Here is a 15,269-nt window from a genome sequence, read left to right on the forward strand (position 1 = left end):
GCTTTTGTCGTTGTTGTGCGTACGTGGCGGTGTGTGGTCCATAGCTTTTGCATATCCTGGTACTGGTTTCGCAGTTTTAGTTGTTTGTGTTTCACTTTTTCAATAAAATCTACACTTGTATCCGCCACCTTCACGTCCATTACATGACTGACACTATCAGAATAGCTGAAAGTTTAAAATTTTGCAGTTATAAATGTTTTTTTTGGCAAAATTGTATGCATTTTGTACATTTGAATTATATATACATAACAAAAATATTTCATTCTCCTTGTTTTGAACTTGGTAGGGTTACAAATTGCCTTTAAAACCTTTTTTTTAATTAAAAAAATCCAAACTTTAAATACAAAGATAATGATTTTATGTAAAGGTGAAGCAGCCAAGGAAAAGTAGATGCTTTCAGTATTGACAAACAAATAATAATAAGTTACTAGCTCGTTTTCTACAGTGATGTTATACACTCGATGCTTAGTATACACCCAGTGTAACTATATAGGTAACATTCTAGCTAGTCAGGCTATGCTAAGTTTAGCTTGCTGGCAATCATTAGCAGCTAACTGCCAGAGGTAACTGCATAACGTAAATTTAGGTTTTTCCGTAGAACTTTAAATGCACTTATCTCATTAGGGTTCATATCTTTGTTTTTACTCCACTTTACTCCATGTTTCTTCACTTCCTGGGCAGACGACAGCTAAATGCTGACTTTGATGATGCTAAAAGCATGTATTTTTCCGTGGATATCCTTGAGGATTCATTCTTGGCCTAATTTTCATAAAATCTGTATTTTTGAGATTTGTATCTTAGGTTCTGATTAAAAAAAAAAAAATCTGAATAATGCTTTGTCCAACATGATATATGGTCACATGGTCACACAAGCACATCCATGTCCAGTATGATGTCCATGTTTCAAGCATGAGGGGTCATGTTTTATTAGCCTAAAATGTTCTTACACACATGGTATCATTGGTATTTATGTAAAGATTCTCATTATGCTACTTGTAATGCCACTTTCTGATGTTCTTACTGGCAGAAAAATTCTGTTTACTACCATCAAGTTGCAAAACTAGAAGATAAGTAGGTTTTGCGTTGCATAAACTGGGCAAGATCCAGGGTGTGCTTTTTTGCCTACCAGATGGAAGTTCTATTTTGGAAGGTGGTTCATGCACGCTAACCAATGAGATGCATTCAGACCCACCAAAGCATTGTAGAGGAACCGTAGAGGAACCTGAATATGTTTTTTGTACCCAATATTGAAATTCAGATGGTTCATAAGTGGTTTTTGAGTGCAGAAAATACTGTGAGATACCCGACAAGCTTATTTCCAGTTAAGATTATTTCACAGTGCAGTGTAATGCACTCGGATGAAAGTGCTATCTACCCTCTTTTGCATACATGAGGTCGAACATGGCTAGTCTGACTCTGATTGACAGGGGAGAGACCGTAATGCCAACCCTTCCATCCAGAAAGCTTAGTCAGTTTTGCTCTCTTAACACCTGGCCATGGATGGCTGTGGTCTCGGGAATCAAACTTATGATCTACTGAAAATCAGGATTCCACAAGGTTAACCTATTAAAGACGTAGGTATGTTTAAATTTAGAGTTTGATCACATATTCCTTGCCACTATGGAAGTAACTGGGCTTTCTGGACTATTGTAGACTACAACAGCATAAGGATCAAGAGTTGAACCATGATCTCAAGCCTCTGCTAGTGTCTGATTTGGTGGACATGCAAGATGTCAGGAGATGAAGATGCTTGAGGTGGAAGAAGTTTGATGCCCGTATGTGAATCATGGGAAGACAAGCGTGACCCTTTTGTCTCAGTGTTCAAGATGGGACCAGAATGTCTGCAGATTTCTTTCATATTTTAAAAAGCTGGCCCTGTCACCCAGGTTTCTCCTCATGAAGATCAGGCCATTTCTTTCCACAGAGCGAACAGAAAGTCCCTTCAGTCCCTTATCACCTGGAGTTTGGACTACTGCAAATTGCTTGTGGCAGATTTTTCCCTTCATGCCATTAAACCTCTGCAACTGTTCAACCTCCCCAAGTTCTCCCACATCACCCCATTGCTGCATCCCTCCACCGGATTCCTGTAACTGCCCCTTCAAATTCACAACAATAATATTTGCATACAAAGCCAAAGACCCTCATCACACCTTGCACTGCACCACATTTTCCTATGAGTCTCTAGCACGGCATGACTCGACCCACCATCCGTCAAGATACAAGGAAGACATGATTCAAGGCTCTTCTTGGTAGTCGAATGAACTTCCCTTGTCTTTCTGAACTTCTGAGTCACTGGATTTCTTCAAATGAAGGTTGAACATCTACCTTTTCAGACTTAAATGAGCACTAAATTTAAAATTGTACCATTTCATACTAATTCCTTTCTAAAAGGTAATGATATTCTTAGACCTGCGTATTTACACCTACATGAGGATATGCTTTTAAAGGAGACTGCAACGCACTTCTGTAAGTCGCTCTGGACATGAACGTCTGATCAAATGCTCTACGCAAAAAAGTCAGCTTGCCACCTGTGTTAATGGTTGGTGCTATTTTTACACTATGGCTAGGTTCAGAAGAAGAAAACCACAAGTGTAGAAGCATTTTTGCAGCATTGAGGTGACATGTTGCACTGCAGGTTACCAATAAAGAGAGATCATCAATGTCTTGATGCATTTCTTGGTTTTCTTTCAACATGGACACTTGGCAGGAAATGTCCACTAAAAGCATGGTGACGTCATACAGTAGATATACAAACAAATTGAAAAGCTGATATGGAAACCAATGACAAACAGTTAGAACAAAGTTCATTTGATCTCTTATCACTCAATATCACTGCAATCAGATAGCTGAAGATCACAACAATTAGATAGTTAGATGGAGCACTATGTTATCAACAACAAAGGACACCTCAGCTACTATTTACTACATCCAAAGCATGTGATTTGGCCAACGCACATGATACATAATGATCCTTGCCAAAGTCTTAATGACAGATCGGCATATTACTCACTGCTGTGAAACAAATCATTCCTTCACAAAGGCCTTGACTAATTTGTAGTCTTTGTGGATGTTCTGGTAGTTGAGGAGATTTGTGTTGTGCATTGGAACTGCCTGGGGTTTAATCGTTTCATTTATTTCATGAATGTTATATGGTTTTCAAACCATTTGTAATACATGATTTTTAAAAAATGCACAAATGAAGATTTATGGTATAGGTTCTTCCTGGAATATTTCATGTTATCCATCATAAAATGTCAACACTGTTTAAATGTAACTATTTTCACTTCCACTACTGGACATGTCGTAGTGGTGACTGGATTTTGCAATATTCAAAGTGAGTCATTTAACTGAGGATTAAGGAGCTTGTTCAAGGACTCAACAATGAAACTTTTTTTTATTATTATTATTTTCAATTATGACTATTTCTTTGGTGCAAGGGAAATCAGGATGCTAATTTGTTTTTTAACTTAACAAGCAAAAATGGCAGTGCTTTATTCAAAGTCCAAAGTAATATAAAAATCTCAAAGGCAGAAAAAGTTAAAATATCTAAGGATTGTTTTAAAAAAAAAAAAAAGTTGAATTGGACTATTTATTTTCAGAATGTGTTTTTTTTTTGTTTTAAAAATTTCCCATAAATGTTAAAAAATGCATTTAAAAAACAAATCATCTACTACATTCAATGCTTTGTGACCATCTATAGATATGTAGTTTGTAGAGTATCTAAAGCAGACGATCCAAATTAAGTCTTATTGATATTTTAAAACTACTTTCACCTCGAAATTCTCAAATTCAGATAAAAGTATTTTCTGTGTAGCAGTTTGCCTGAGACATTTCTAAAGAAATGACAGAACAAAATACAGGACAAACATTTACACAAAAATCATTTTATTTCATTAATGTCATGTTGTTTTCATACCTTTTGTAATGCATGTAAAAAAAAAAAGAGGTCAAATAAAGATTTATGGTATAGTTCTTCCTACACAATTCATGATTCATAATGCGTTAACACTGGAAATATTAATAAATCTTGACACTTTCAGTATGATCAATATGTGTCATGTTACATATTCTGAGACTGCTGTTCAAAAGTAGTAAGAATAATCTACCACATGACTAGAAAGCTTGTAAGAAGAAATCTCACACTAGTGAACGTACTGTACTGAGAGGTGTAAATTGGGCCGAATCGTAGAAGAAGGAACATGTTCCTTGGATCTCCGACCACTGATAAAGATGTTCTGTCCAATCGTGAGCTTCCCTTTCCTTCCCAAATCCATCCATTTGCTTTCTTTTATCATTATATTCTGTTTTTTTTTTTTTTTTTGGTGTTCTGAGGTTTGGTCCATTGCGAAAGCGTGTTGATTTGCCGAGAATCCAGTATCTTCACGGCAAGTTTAGCCCAAGGATCTTCTGGATGAGATGCATATTGTAATGTAATTTACCAAAACAGCATTAGCGAATGTTTTGCACCATCCACATTAAAAAAAAAAATATCCTACATAACATGCGTCACTCTCAATAATAAACTTGATTCAATGAGTCTTACTTGCCTTACAGCTTTTAAAGGACATACTATAGCGTATTACTCTGAGGCATGTAGTTAGATTGCATTTATTTCATTAATTTTTTTTTATTTATCCACATTAAAAAATATTCTACATAACATACACATCACTATCAAAATAAAAATTCTTACTTGCCTTATAGCTTTGATACGACACGGTGGTTTTTCATGCAAAAAGTGTTTCACGAAAAGAGTGTTATTTACACATCTCTGCCCCCTCTACATCACACGCTTCAGCATTTTGCATGCGTTCTACTGGCTCCGGTGGTCATGCGGTCACACCACACGTCCCTATTTTTCTTTCATATTAATTTTTATAGTCTAGTTTATGATAGTTGAGGTTGAGGTTTAGTAGATCATCTATAAAGTATCAGCTTGTCCTTAATCCTATAATTTCAGCTCATCCAATATAAGCTCGGTACAATTTATAACATTTTTGAAAGATAAACATCATTGGAAATGTTGTTGAGAATCAGTTGATAGGCTGCTTCATGATTGTCTTTAGATACAGTTGAGGCTAAACGTTTAGATACGCCTAAGCTAAAGCCGTTCAAACTCTTTTTTCCCACAGCTCCACACATTTCATGTTACTATACATTTCCTGTGTGAAGTCAGTTAGGGTATTTCTATTCATTCTTCATTTTGAAACAAGAGCTAAGAGACGGTTTAATTTCACTTTTTATTTACTAGCAGAGTTTCAGTGGTTGAACAGTTTACATATACTTTGTTTGTATTTGGTGACATTTCTTGGTGGGCCTCTTTGCTCTGACACTCTTTTTTTCAGTTCATTCCACAAATTTTCTATGGGTTTCATGTCAGATTGTTGTGATGGCCACTCTTTAAGCTATTTTTTTACACCTTTAGATGTATGCTTAGGATCACTCTCCTGCTGGAAGACCCAGTTGTCACCAAGTTTTAACTTTCTGTTTGATGTCCAGAGGTGTTGCTTCAGTATTTCTAGATAAACCAACTTAATCCTCATGGTGGCCTCTAATTTTCTGAAGTGCACCAGTCCCATCCACATCGCAATGCTCCCACCACCATGCTTCACAGTTAGGATGATGTTCTCCGGATTAAAAGCCTCAGCCTTTTTTCTGCATACATAGTGCTGATCATTATGGCCAAAAAGTTCAATTTTTGTTTCAAGTAACCAGAGAACAAGCCTCCAAAAAGCTTGCGATCATCTGCAAACTTCAGTCTGGCTTTTTTTTAAATGTGAGTAGGGGCTTCTGCCTTGCACGACAGCCTTTCAGATTCAGATAAATTTATTTTCACATGTCTAGAAAGGACAGAACAAAATACAGGACAAACCTTTTTTAAAAAATAATTTTATTATTAATTATTTATTATGAATTATTATATAGAAAAGGTTATGGTAACGGTTTTTACACATACCATTGAGACCACTGAAACAGGATATATTTTGAAGACTAAGGACCTTGGCAGTGGGAGTTTGGTGGTATCTTTATTTATTTATTTTTTATAAACCACTTCTTTTGTGTTGCAGTATCGACGGCAGCAGTATAAATGTTAATGATTTACTAAAGTGAGACTAATTTTTTTTATTCTTTTGCAATTTGAAACATTTTCAGATTAAATTTAAAAGATTAAATGTTTAGTCTCATCACTAAAACATGCAGTGAAATTAACACGCACACACATGCACGCACATACACGAGTGCACACACACACACACACACACACACACACACAAGCTGAAATTTCTGATTATTCTAAAAAATATTCTCCTGTTTGTTGGCTTGATCATGACATAAATAAGCATCGTGTTACATTTATATATTCTGAACCTTCTGTCCAAACATTAAAATACTAATTTACAAATTGACATTGTACAAAGTCCTGTGACTAGAAAATCACAAATAAATCATAGTAGAAGGAACATTACCATGTTTCTTGTATCTCAGACCCCTGACAAAAATGTTCTGTCCAGTCCAGAGATTCTCTTTCCTTCTCTGGCATTTGGGATATCACAGTTGTCTTTTGCTTTCTGTTTTCATCAGATTCTGTTTTTTTGGTGCTCTGCATTTCGGTCCATAGTGTGCTGTCGCTTGTAGTGGCTTCTGTCCATTTTCTAGTTGTTGAACTTGTAGGAATCCATGTCAGGGGGGTAGTGGGTGCTTTTTTGGTTGTTCTACTATCCAGGACGTTGATGGCACATTTAGTCCAAGGGTCCTCTGGATCAGAACATATTGTCTTGCCATTTTTCAAAAGAAACCTGTGAAATTTTTGATAGTTAGATTACATTTTATGAAAGGCTTTGCAACCTAATTTTCTCATTCACATTAAAAATATTCTACAGAACGTGCACATCACTATCAAAAATACTAAAATTAATTTAACGAGTCTTACTTGCCTTACAGCTTTGAGGAGACATGGTGATTTTTCATGCACATAGCTCTCAATGTCTGAAACCCTGACCCTGTCTGTGCTGGTGTCTGTACAACATGATGCTGGGCGTCCATGTCCTGCAGGAGAAAAATACTAAGAAAGTTTAATTGAGCAATAAACATCATTGCTAATATTTTATCCTTGCACAGACACAAGATTACACCCTTTTACTCTAATAAATTCATGGTACCACCACCACACACTCTCTATATCACACAAAGCAAAGCAAACTGAGAATGCAGACCACAGTGTGAACTACTGAACTACTGAGCTGAAGAGATAAACACATTAAAACTCACCTGTAAACATGCCGCCTGTCCACTGCATAGCAAACAACAACACAGCAACGTAATGCAGCTTCATTTTGTTCTCCGGCACTGTATATTCATCCAAAGAGCTGAGTTATAACCCAAAAGACTCTTACTAGCACAAAGGTCTCTCAGCCCTTAAACCCAGCAGGCCCCGCCCCCTCTACGTCACAGCTTCAGTTTTTTTGCACGCTTTCTGATGGATACTGCACGCACTGTGATCAAACCCCAAATCAAATCAAATTTCTCCCTTTTTTATTAATTTAATAATCCAGTTTATGCTTGTTGAGCTTTAGTACATCGTCTATAGGCTATCAACTTGTCCTTAATCCATATCAGAATTTCAACTCTCATCTATATGATCTCTATTTATAGTTTTAGGACAAGATAAATATTGTTGATATGCGGTTAAGAATCAGTTGCTAGGTTGCTTCTTGGACAGTCTATAGATAGTTTGTGTAGATAGTGTTTCTAAAGCAGAATATCCAAATTAAGCCTTACCGATAATTTAAACCCACTTTGCTCAAATTCAGTTAAATGTATTTAGTGTGTAGCACTTTGCCCGAGGCGTGTGTACAAATGACAGAACAAAATACAGGACGAACGTTTATTTTTTATCAGTTTTATTTCGTGAGTGTTTTCTGCACATTTTGTAATGCGTATTAAAACATATGCATGAAGTTTGTCGGTATGTTTTTCCTTACATTTCGTAATACATTTGTATTATCCATCATAATGTGTTAATATTGTAGAAATGTTAACTATTGTGAATGTGTCATGGTTGAGACCGTTGAAACAGGATATACTTAAGCAGCTGAAGATTAAGGACATTGGAATAGTGGCAGTTTAGTGGGAAATTGAAATCACATTTTTTTTAAATTGACCACTTCATTTGCAGTATTAAAGACAGAATTTCCAGTATATACACGAAAACATGTTTGTGATCAAATCAAACATTATTTTTTGAATTTCTAATTATTAAAAGACTGTACACTTGGGTTAGCTGGCACGACTGTCACAAAGAAATGATTAGTTCAGCACTGGAACCATGCGTTCTTTACTTGAGTTACTGTATCTGGAACCGTCATCCGCACGGGTCAATCATGCCAAACATGATACCGTGTCTATGTGGAAGAACTCAATATCTACAGTTAAAGATCTTTTGGACTATTAATTAAATATTCTTCTTCCTTGCTGTGTGATCCTGATGGGCGTTGAGGTGAGTGGAAGTACTAATTTGTTGGATAATCCTTTTCTCATGTCTTTTGTATGCTTTTTTGAAAAATGAAAGACTGAATTACAAAAAATGAATTTCTAATTATTCTAAAAATGATCCTTTATGACACAAAAACACTTTAAAAATTACTCCTTACTTTATATTACATTACATTTACTTTTTATACAAGTACAAAACCATGTACCTAGAAAATCTATAAGAACAAATCACACACTTCTAAGCATATTTTACTGATAGCTGTAAATCCAGGCTAATCGTAGTAGAAGGAACATTACCGTATTTCTTGTATCTCAGAAAACTGACAAAAATGTTCTGTCCAGTCCAGAGCTTCTCTTTCCTTCTCTGGTATTTGGGATACTATAGATATCATTTGCTGTCTATTTTCATCAGAGTTTCTTTTTTTGGTGCTCTGCGTTTTGGTCCATTGTGGCAGCGTGTTGATTATCTGAGAAGATTCCAGCATCGGTGCTGTATGACTGATGTTTGTTGTAGATGGTGTGTTGTAGATGTCAGTCCTGGTCGCTGTGCTTCTTGTAGCTTTATTAGTCTCTGGTATAGCTGTAGGTGTTATAGTGGATTCTCTCCAGTTTCCAGTGGTCAAGCTTGTAGACATTTGTGTCTGTGTATTATTGAGTGTTCTTGAAGTTCTCTTTCTTTCAGTAAATGATCTCTCTGTGGTGCTTGGCGTTATCGTCCATAGTGGTAAATTGGCGGTTGTCCTAGATTGCTCTGGTATCAATGGTGTATGTTTGATGAATGTTGTACTTGTGGTTGGTGTCGTTATAGTTGTTTCTGTCTCTTTTATAGTCGTTAAGTCTGTAGGAGTCCATGTAGGTGAGGTTGTTGGTGTCCATGTTGTTGATGTTCCTTTAGGCGTTGTCGTGATTATTGTGCTTGCCGTACTTGTTCCTGGTAAAGTTCTTGTTGTAGTGGTTTCTGTCCATTTTCTAGTTGTTGAACTTGTAGGAATCCATGTCAGTGGGGTAGTGGGTGTTTTTTTGCTTGTTCTTCTATCCAGAACCTTGATGGCATGTTTAGCCCAAGTGTCCTCTGGATCAGAGCATATTGTAATGCCATTTCTCAAAAGAAACCTGTGAAATTTGTAGTAGTTAGTTTATATTTTATGAAAGGCTTTGCAACCTAATTTTCTCATTCACATTAAAAATATTCTCCATAACGTTCTCATCACTATTAAAATTAAAATTAATTTAACGAGTCTTACTTGTCTTACAGCTTTGATAAGACTTGGTGGTTTTTCATGCACATAGCTCTCAATTTCTGTAGCTCTGACCCTGACTGTGCTGGTTTCCTTACAACATGATACTGGGGTCTATTTCCTGCAGAAGGAAAATGATCAGAACCTTTAATTGAACAATAAATATTTGCGATGATAACTGATGAAAACATCATAGCTAATATTGTATCATTGTACAGATACAGAATTACACGCTCTCTCTCTTGTAACTTCATGTTATTGCCACATGTTCTCTGTATCACCCAGATCGAACTGAGGTTAGAGACCACAGTGTTCATTACAGAGCTCAGCTGAAGACACAAACACGGTAAAACACACGTGTTGACGCACAAATGATCCACTTCATGGCCAAAAAAAAACCCAGCAAAGTGAACCGTTCTCTTCCAAATGTGTTGTAATGTTTAACCCAAAGATGTTTTGAACCCATACAGGTTCGATGGTTTGATCAGGACACTTTCAGTAGAAATTTTTAAGAACAAAACACATGTTATTAAGCATAAGATGCTGATAGCTGTAAATTCAGCTTCCCTTTCCTTCTCTGGTATTCTGGAAGCTGCTGATATTGTTTGCTTTCTGTTCTCATTAGATTCTGGGGTTTTTTTGGTTTGGTGTTCCTAATGGTGTATGATTGATGTATGTTGTGGATGGTTGTGCTATCAGTCATGGTCGGTGTTGTTATAGTAAATTATGTACCTTTTATTTTCCTTGAGTCAGTCGGAGTCCATGTTGGTGGGGTATGGGGTGCTTTTATAGTGGTTCTTCTATCTAGTGTCTCTATGGCCCATTTGGTCCAAGGATCCTCAGGAACATATCAGAACATATAGTTGTGCTGTTTACCAAAAGAAACCTGTAAAAATGACATTTTTCATAGATAGATTTTATGGAAGGCTTTGCTGTCTAATTTGCTTCCACTTGGAAAAAAAAACCTTCTACATAACATGGAAATGAAAACAGATTTAATATCTTTGATAGGACAGAGTGAGTTTTATCACCTTTGACCTTGACGTTGCTGGTTTTTGTATTTTTATACAACATGATAGTCCATTTTCTGCAGGAGAAACATGCTAGTAGACTCTATTTGAACAATACAATAATATTTGCGATGAAGATTGATGAAAACATCATGGCTAATATTGTATCCTTGCACAGACACTACACACTTTTTCTTCACATATATTCTTGGGACTCCTACATATTCTCTACATTGTTCACTACTGAACTGTGCTGAAGATTAAAGACAAGAAAATGCATTAAAACTGACCTGGAAGCATGTCGACTGTCCACTACACGACGAATAAAAACAGCAAAGAGATTCAGCTTCATTTTGTGTTCTTCATTTTGTTCTCTCTCTCTGTACTCTGTATATTCAACCACAGAAATGACTTATAACCCAAAAGAGTGTTATACAGAGAAAGGTTTCTCAGCACACAAACCCTGAAGGCCCAGCCCCTCGCTACTGCACAGCTCCGAGACACGGGGGCCTAGCTACAGTTTGCGTGCTTTTTTTAATAGATATTATGGTCACAACACCTTATCAATTTGTCCCTTTTCCTGTGCTTCACCTTATATATGTATAGCTTTATTTAATTTGTATTAATTAAAGAACGAAATGTGGCACAAAAATTCACAATTTATAGGACAACTCAGAAATAAAGCCAACTATTGTATAAAAAAAAATCAACAGGAAAAAAATCCAGAAAGACAAATTTACAGCTTTTGGAAGTGTAAGAAAGTTTACGTCCTTTCCTTGAAAAAGATTTTTAAACCGCTGCAGGACACCGACAAACACACCTGCATCATGTACTATATAAAACACAAACACAGACCATTTTAATTGCATTATTTTATGGCCAACTGGATACATCAGTAATGTTTCAGTAAAGTTTCATTCCCATATCCAACACGTACACTTACATAATGTTGGGAAGCCTTCTGTAATGAGTCAAAGCACCTGAACGCTGGTGGCTCATGGGATATGTGGCCTCCAATTCCTGTCAGTGTTCAGGACTGTGCATTGTGTCCATCGTCCTTTAGAGTGAGCTAAACAAGTACACTAATTCAAGTACAAGTACACTAATTCATCAAAAATAAAAAAATAAATAAATAGGAAAGATAGCAACGAAACCACATGAAAGGAAACTGAGTAATCTTCTGCAAAAAAGATCTCTAAAGATAGCAACAACACGAGACTGTAGTCACATTTCCAGGAAAGAGAAAAAAAAAACCCATAAACTGCTATCTTAACTATGTTAAGAGTTACTGCAGAGGTCTTCAGTTTTAGACACAAAGGCCCACGTTACATCACGTTTCCAGAAGTGAGTTACCATCACGATTCAGTCTAGTACGCTTTCTTTATGAAGCTAAGATTTAAAAAAAAAATTTTTTTTTTATTTTTATGTTACCTTGTATGACATTTGACAGCAAAGACAAAAAAATCTATTTCTTTATTCAATCATAAGCATGCATTTTTAAATCATTTTCTAAAAGGTTAGTGTTTGTGTTTAAAAGTCGGTAGTCTAGACGCTATTGATAAACCCTGTCTCCGATGCTTCTACTCAATAATTTAAAAGAGTAAAATAGGGAGCTCAGCAAACGCACTTAAGCAGGTGCGTAAACCAACTCTGAATACGCAGAACTTTCCCGCGTGTAAATATTGACGTAACTCTGCATCATCCTTCAGCCCTTAAGACGGACCTGGACACAGCAGGATGAATAAATCCATCTTGTTATCATGTATTTTCTTGTTGTGTATTTTGTGATCATGTATACCAACTTTTTTTTTAAAAAGCAATTGTCTGCACACCTCCCATAGAGTATAGAGTATGCGTGGAGGTGTGATCACTTTGCCTCTGCACTCACACCCACTCAACAAGTGGTATATTCCACCTCGTCACATAAAGAAAGTGTTATCCTCCTGCTCTTTTTCTCCTACGCATGATCTGATGTATGCCATTTACAACTGAGAACAAATCCAAGCGAACATATCTACAGATTGTACATCTTGTTGTATGTGAATTGATTCTGTTTCAAATACAAATGGCACGCAATGCACGCTCGTCAGTCCCCTGAGTTAGTTCTGCAGACATCAACCACAGTGAACAGTGTGTGCAACATTTTTTTTTTTTAAGAGAGGAAACACAATTAGGTCGTGTGCTGCACTGTAGACCCCTAATGTCTACACTGCAGCTTTTATTCATTAAAGTTTTATTCATGAAATAACGGCATCAGTCTCTTTACCCATTTACAGTCAAGTTTAATGTTGTGGACGTTCCTGCTCCCTCACCTCTCTCTCTCTCTCTTTCTCTCTCTCTCTTTCTCTTTCTCTTTTGAAATTAATCAAAGGGTCAAACGAAATATCCCCAGCTTGTCAAGTTAACGAGAAAGCACAAAGTGCAAAGACTTCCTTGTGTCAGAAAAGTTAAATCACATACCTTTAAGTGTAAGTTGTTACTATGCAAATGATAACATCAGAACAAGTGTATTAATTAATATCAATTTCCCAGCCAGTTGTTGTTATGCATAATGAATCGACACCAATACTAACGCCGTTAATTAATCAGAATCGAGACCTCAGCAGCGCTGTGGTGTAAAAGATATAAAAGATACAGAGTCATTTACTAATTCAGTTGTTTTGGTGACATTTTTATGGACAGATAAATGCCATCTGAATGCTCTGTGCCTTATGCAGAGAGAAGCACAAGGTGAGTGGTGTGTCTGTGTGTGTGTGTGTGTGTGTGTGTGTGTGTGTGTGTGTGTGTGTGTAGGGGGGGGGGGTGTAAAAACGCAAACCACTGTTGTGACGGGGGAAACTTTTTAGTCTCACTTAGTCACAAAGCAAAACCTACATCTTTGCCTTTACAGCCCATGCACGACACGTGCTACTTCTTTCTTTCTTTTCTTTTTATACGCTCCTACTGTATTTCCTGTCTTAGTGAGATCGAAATCTATGCAAATGCTTAAATCCTTTTATATTATGTCTATCATACGTGTGAACGAGAGGAAATAGTTATTTATAATGCAAATCTTTTTTTTAAATGCAATCTCTTGTGAGTCAGTTGCTCTTACATAATTATGTGCATTGTACTGCTCACACCTCTGAAAGCAAGACGGTACATACTGTAGTAGCTATGATTTCATACTATAAAGCAGCATTTAGACAACACTGAATTCTGAATTAAGGGGGAAACCCAATTAGTTGGTTACCAACCGCTGAATACTATAGCATTCTTTCGTTTTTTTGCTTGCTGTGCTCAGAAGCATGCATGCAGATGCTGCTGGTTAACAACTGTAGATAAACCCACACATTTCTTTCCCCCCGTTTAAATAGCTCATCACACTGTTGTGGGCTACAAGGGCCGTTTTTCCACTTAGTGAAACCTCTCCAAGGATGACTGATAGTGGGCTCTCTATGGCTGATTCCATGACATGATTCCATAACCCCACCCCGGCAACAGTGTCTCACTTTCTTTAAGGTTTATTTGCTGCTTGAAAGTAAACTAACAGTTGAGTTTTTACTATTTAAACCAGAATTTGCTTTTAATCTGGGTCGTGCTTTCAAAAGTGACCTTTGTCAATCAATATGACAATATCATGTACGGAAAATAAAGAAAAAAAAATAATAATGAGAGAAATTTCTTTTCTTCTAACGGTGAACGTCAGGAAATTTGGATATTCTGCTTTTCAGGAAAATTTGAATGAAACCTCATGCGAGGTGAATGTGTGACAGGGTTGAGAGAATGTTGTGTGACATGAAAATGGACATTTTTTTTTATAATCCATAATGGACGAGTCACGGAAAAGGATGTTTCGAGCCTGACATTCACACATTCGTGCTAAACATTTTGGGAATTATATTATATTCTTATATTTTGATGCATTTCAACAGGCGTATATACATGTGTACAGGTTTTGGTGTTAAAAATGACTTTTGTGTTTACTTTCCATACATTTTTATAAATGTAGTGTTTTAAATGTGGGACACAAATGGCGCTTCAATCCTTAAAACATGTAAAATAAGTGGATGGTAATGTGGAAACGGTGCCAGAGTGCAGTTGTGAAACAGGAAATATATATATATATATATATATATATATACACACACACAAAATATTTTAAAGAATACATATTGAATAAAAATTGAGATCATTTAAATCAATTATTTAAATAATGTTAGTGATGTAAACAAGACAGGAAATACATAGCCACGTAAGCAAGGTATATTTTGGTGTAGGTGTTTGTTAGGTTGGTATTCTAGCATAATCTACGAGTATTGTACCATCCATCAACCGAGAACTGACGTCAGCAATGTAATGATGTAATACTAATGTGTTGAAAATGAGCGTCTCAGTTGAGGTACAGAGTCATCAGTCATACAGATGAGTACTGATAATGTGACATGGTGGCTATTTTTACTCATGGAAACAATTGAATTGGACCATTGTGGCCACGAGAACCTGAGAACGGAGGTGATACTATGACTACGACGCTTTATGTCAATCT

This window comes from Pangasianodon hypophthalmus, chromosome 4 (assembly GCF_027358585.1).
Source record: "Pangasianodon hypophthalmus isolate fPanHyp1 chromosome 4, fPanHyp1.pri, whole genome shotgun sequence".
NCBI lineage: Eukaryota > Metazoa > Chordata > Actinopteri > Siluriformes > Pangasiidae > Pangasianodon > Pangasianodon hypophthalmus.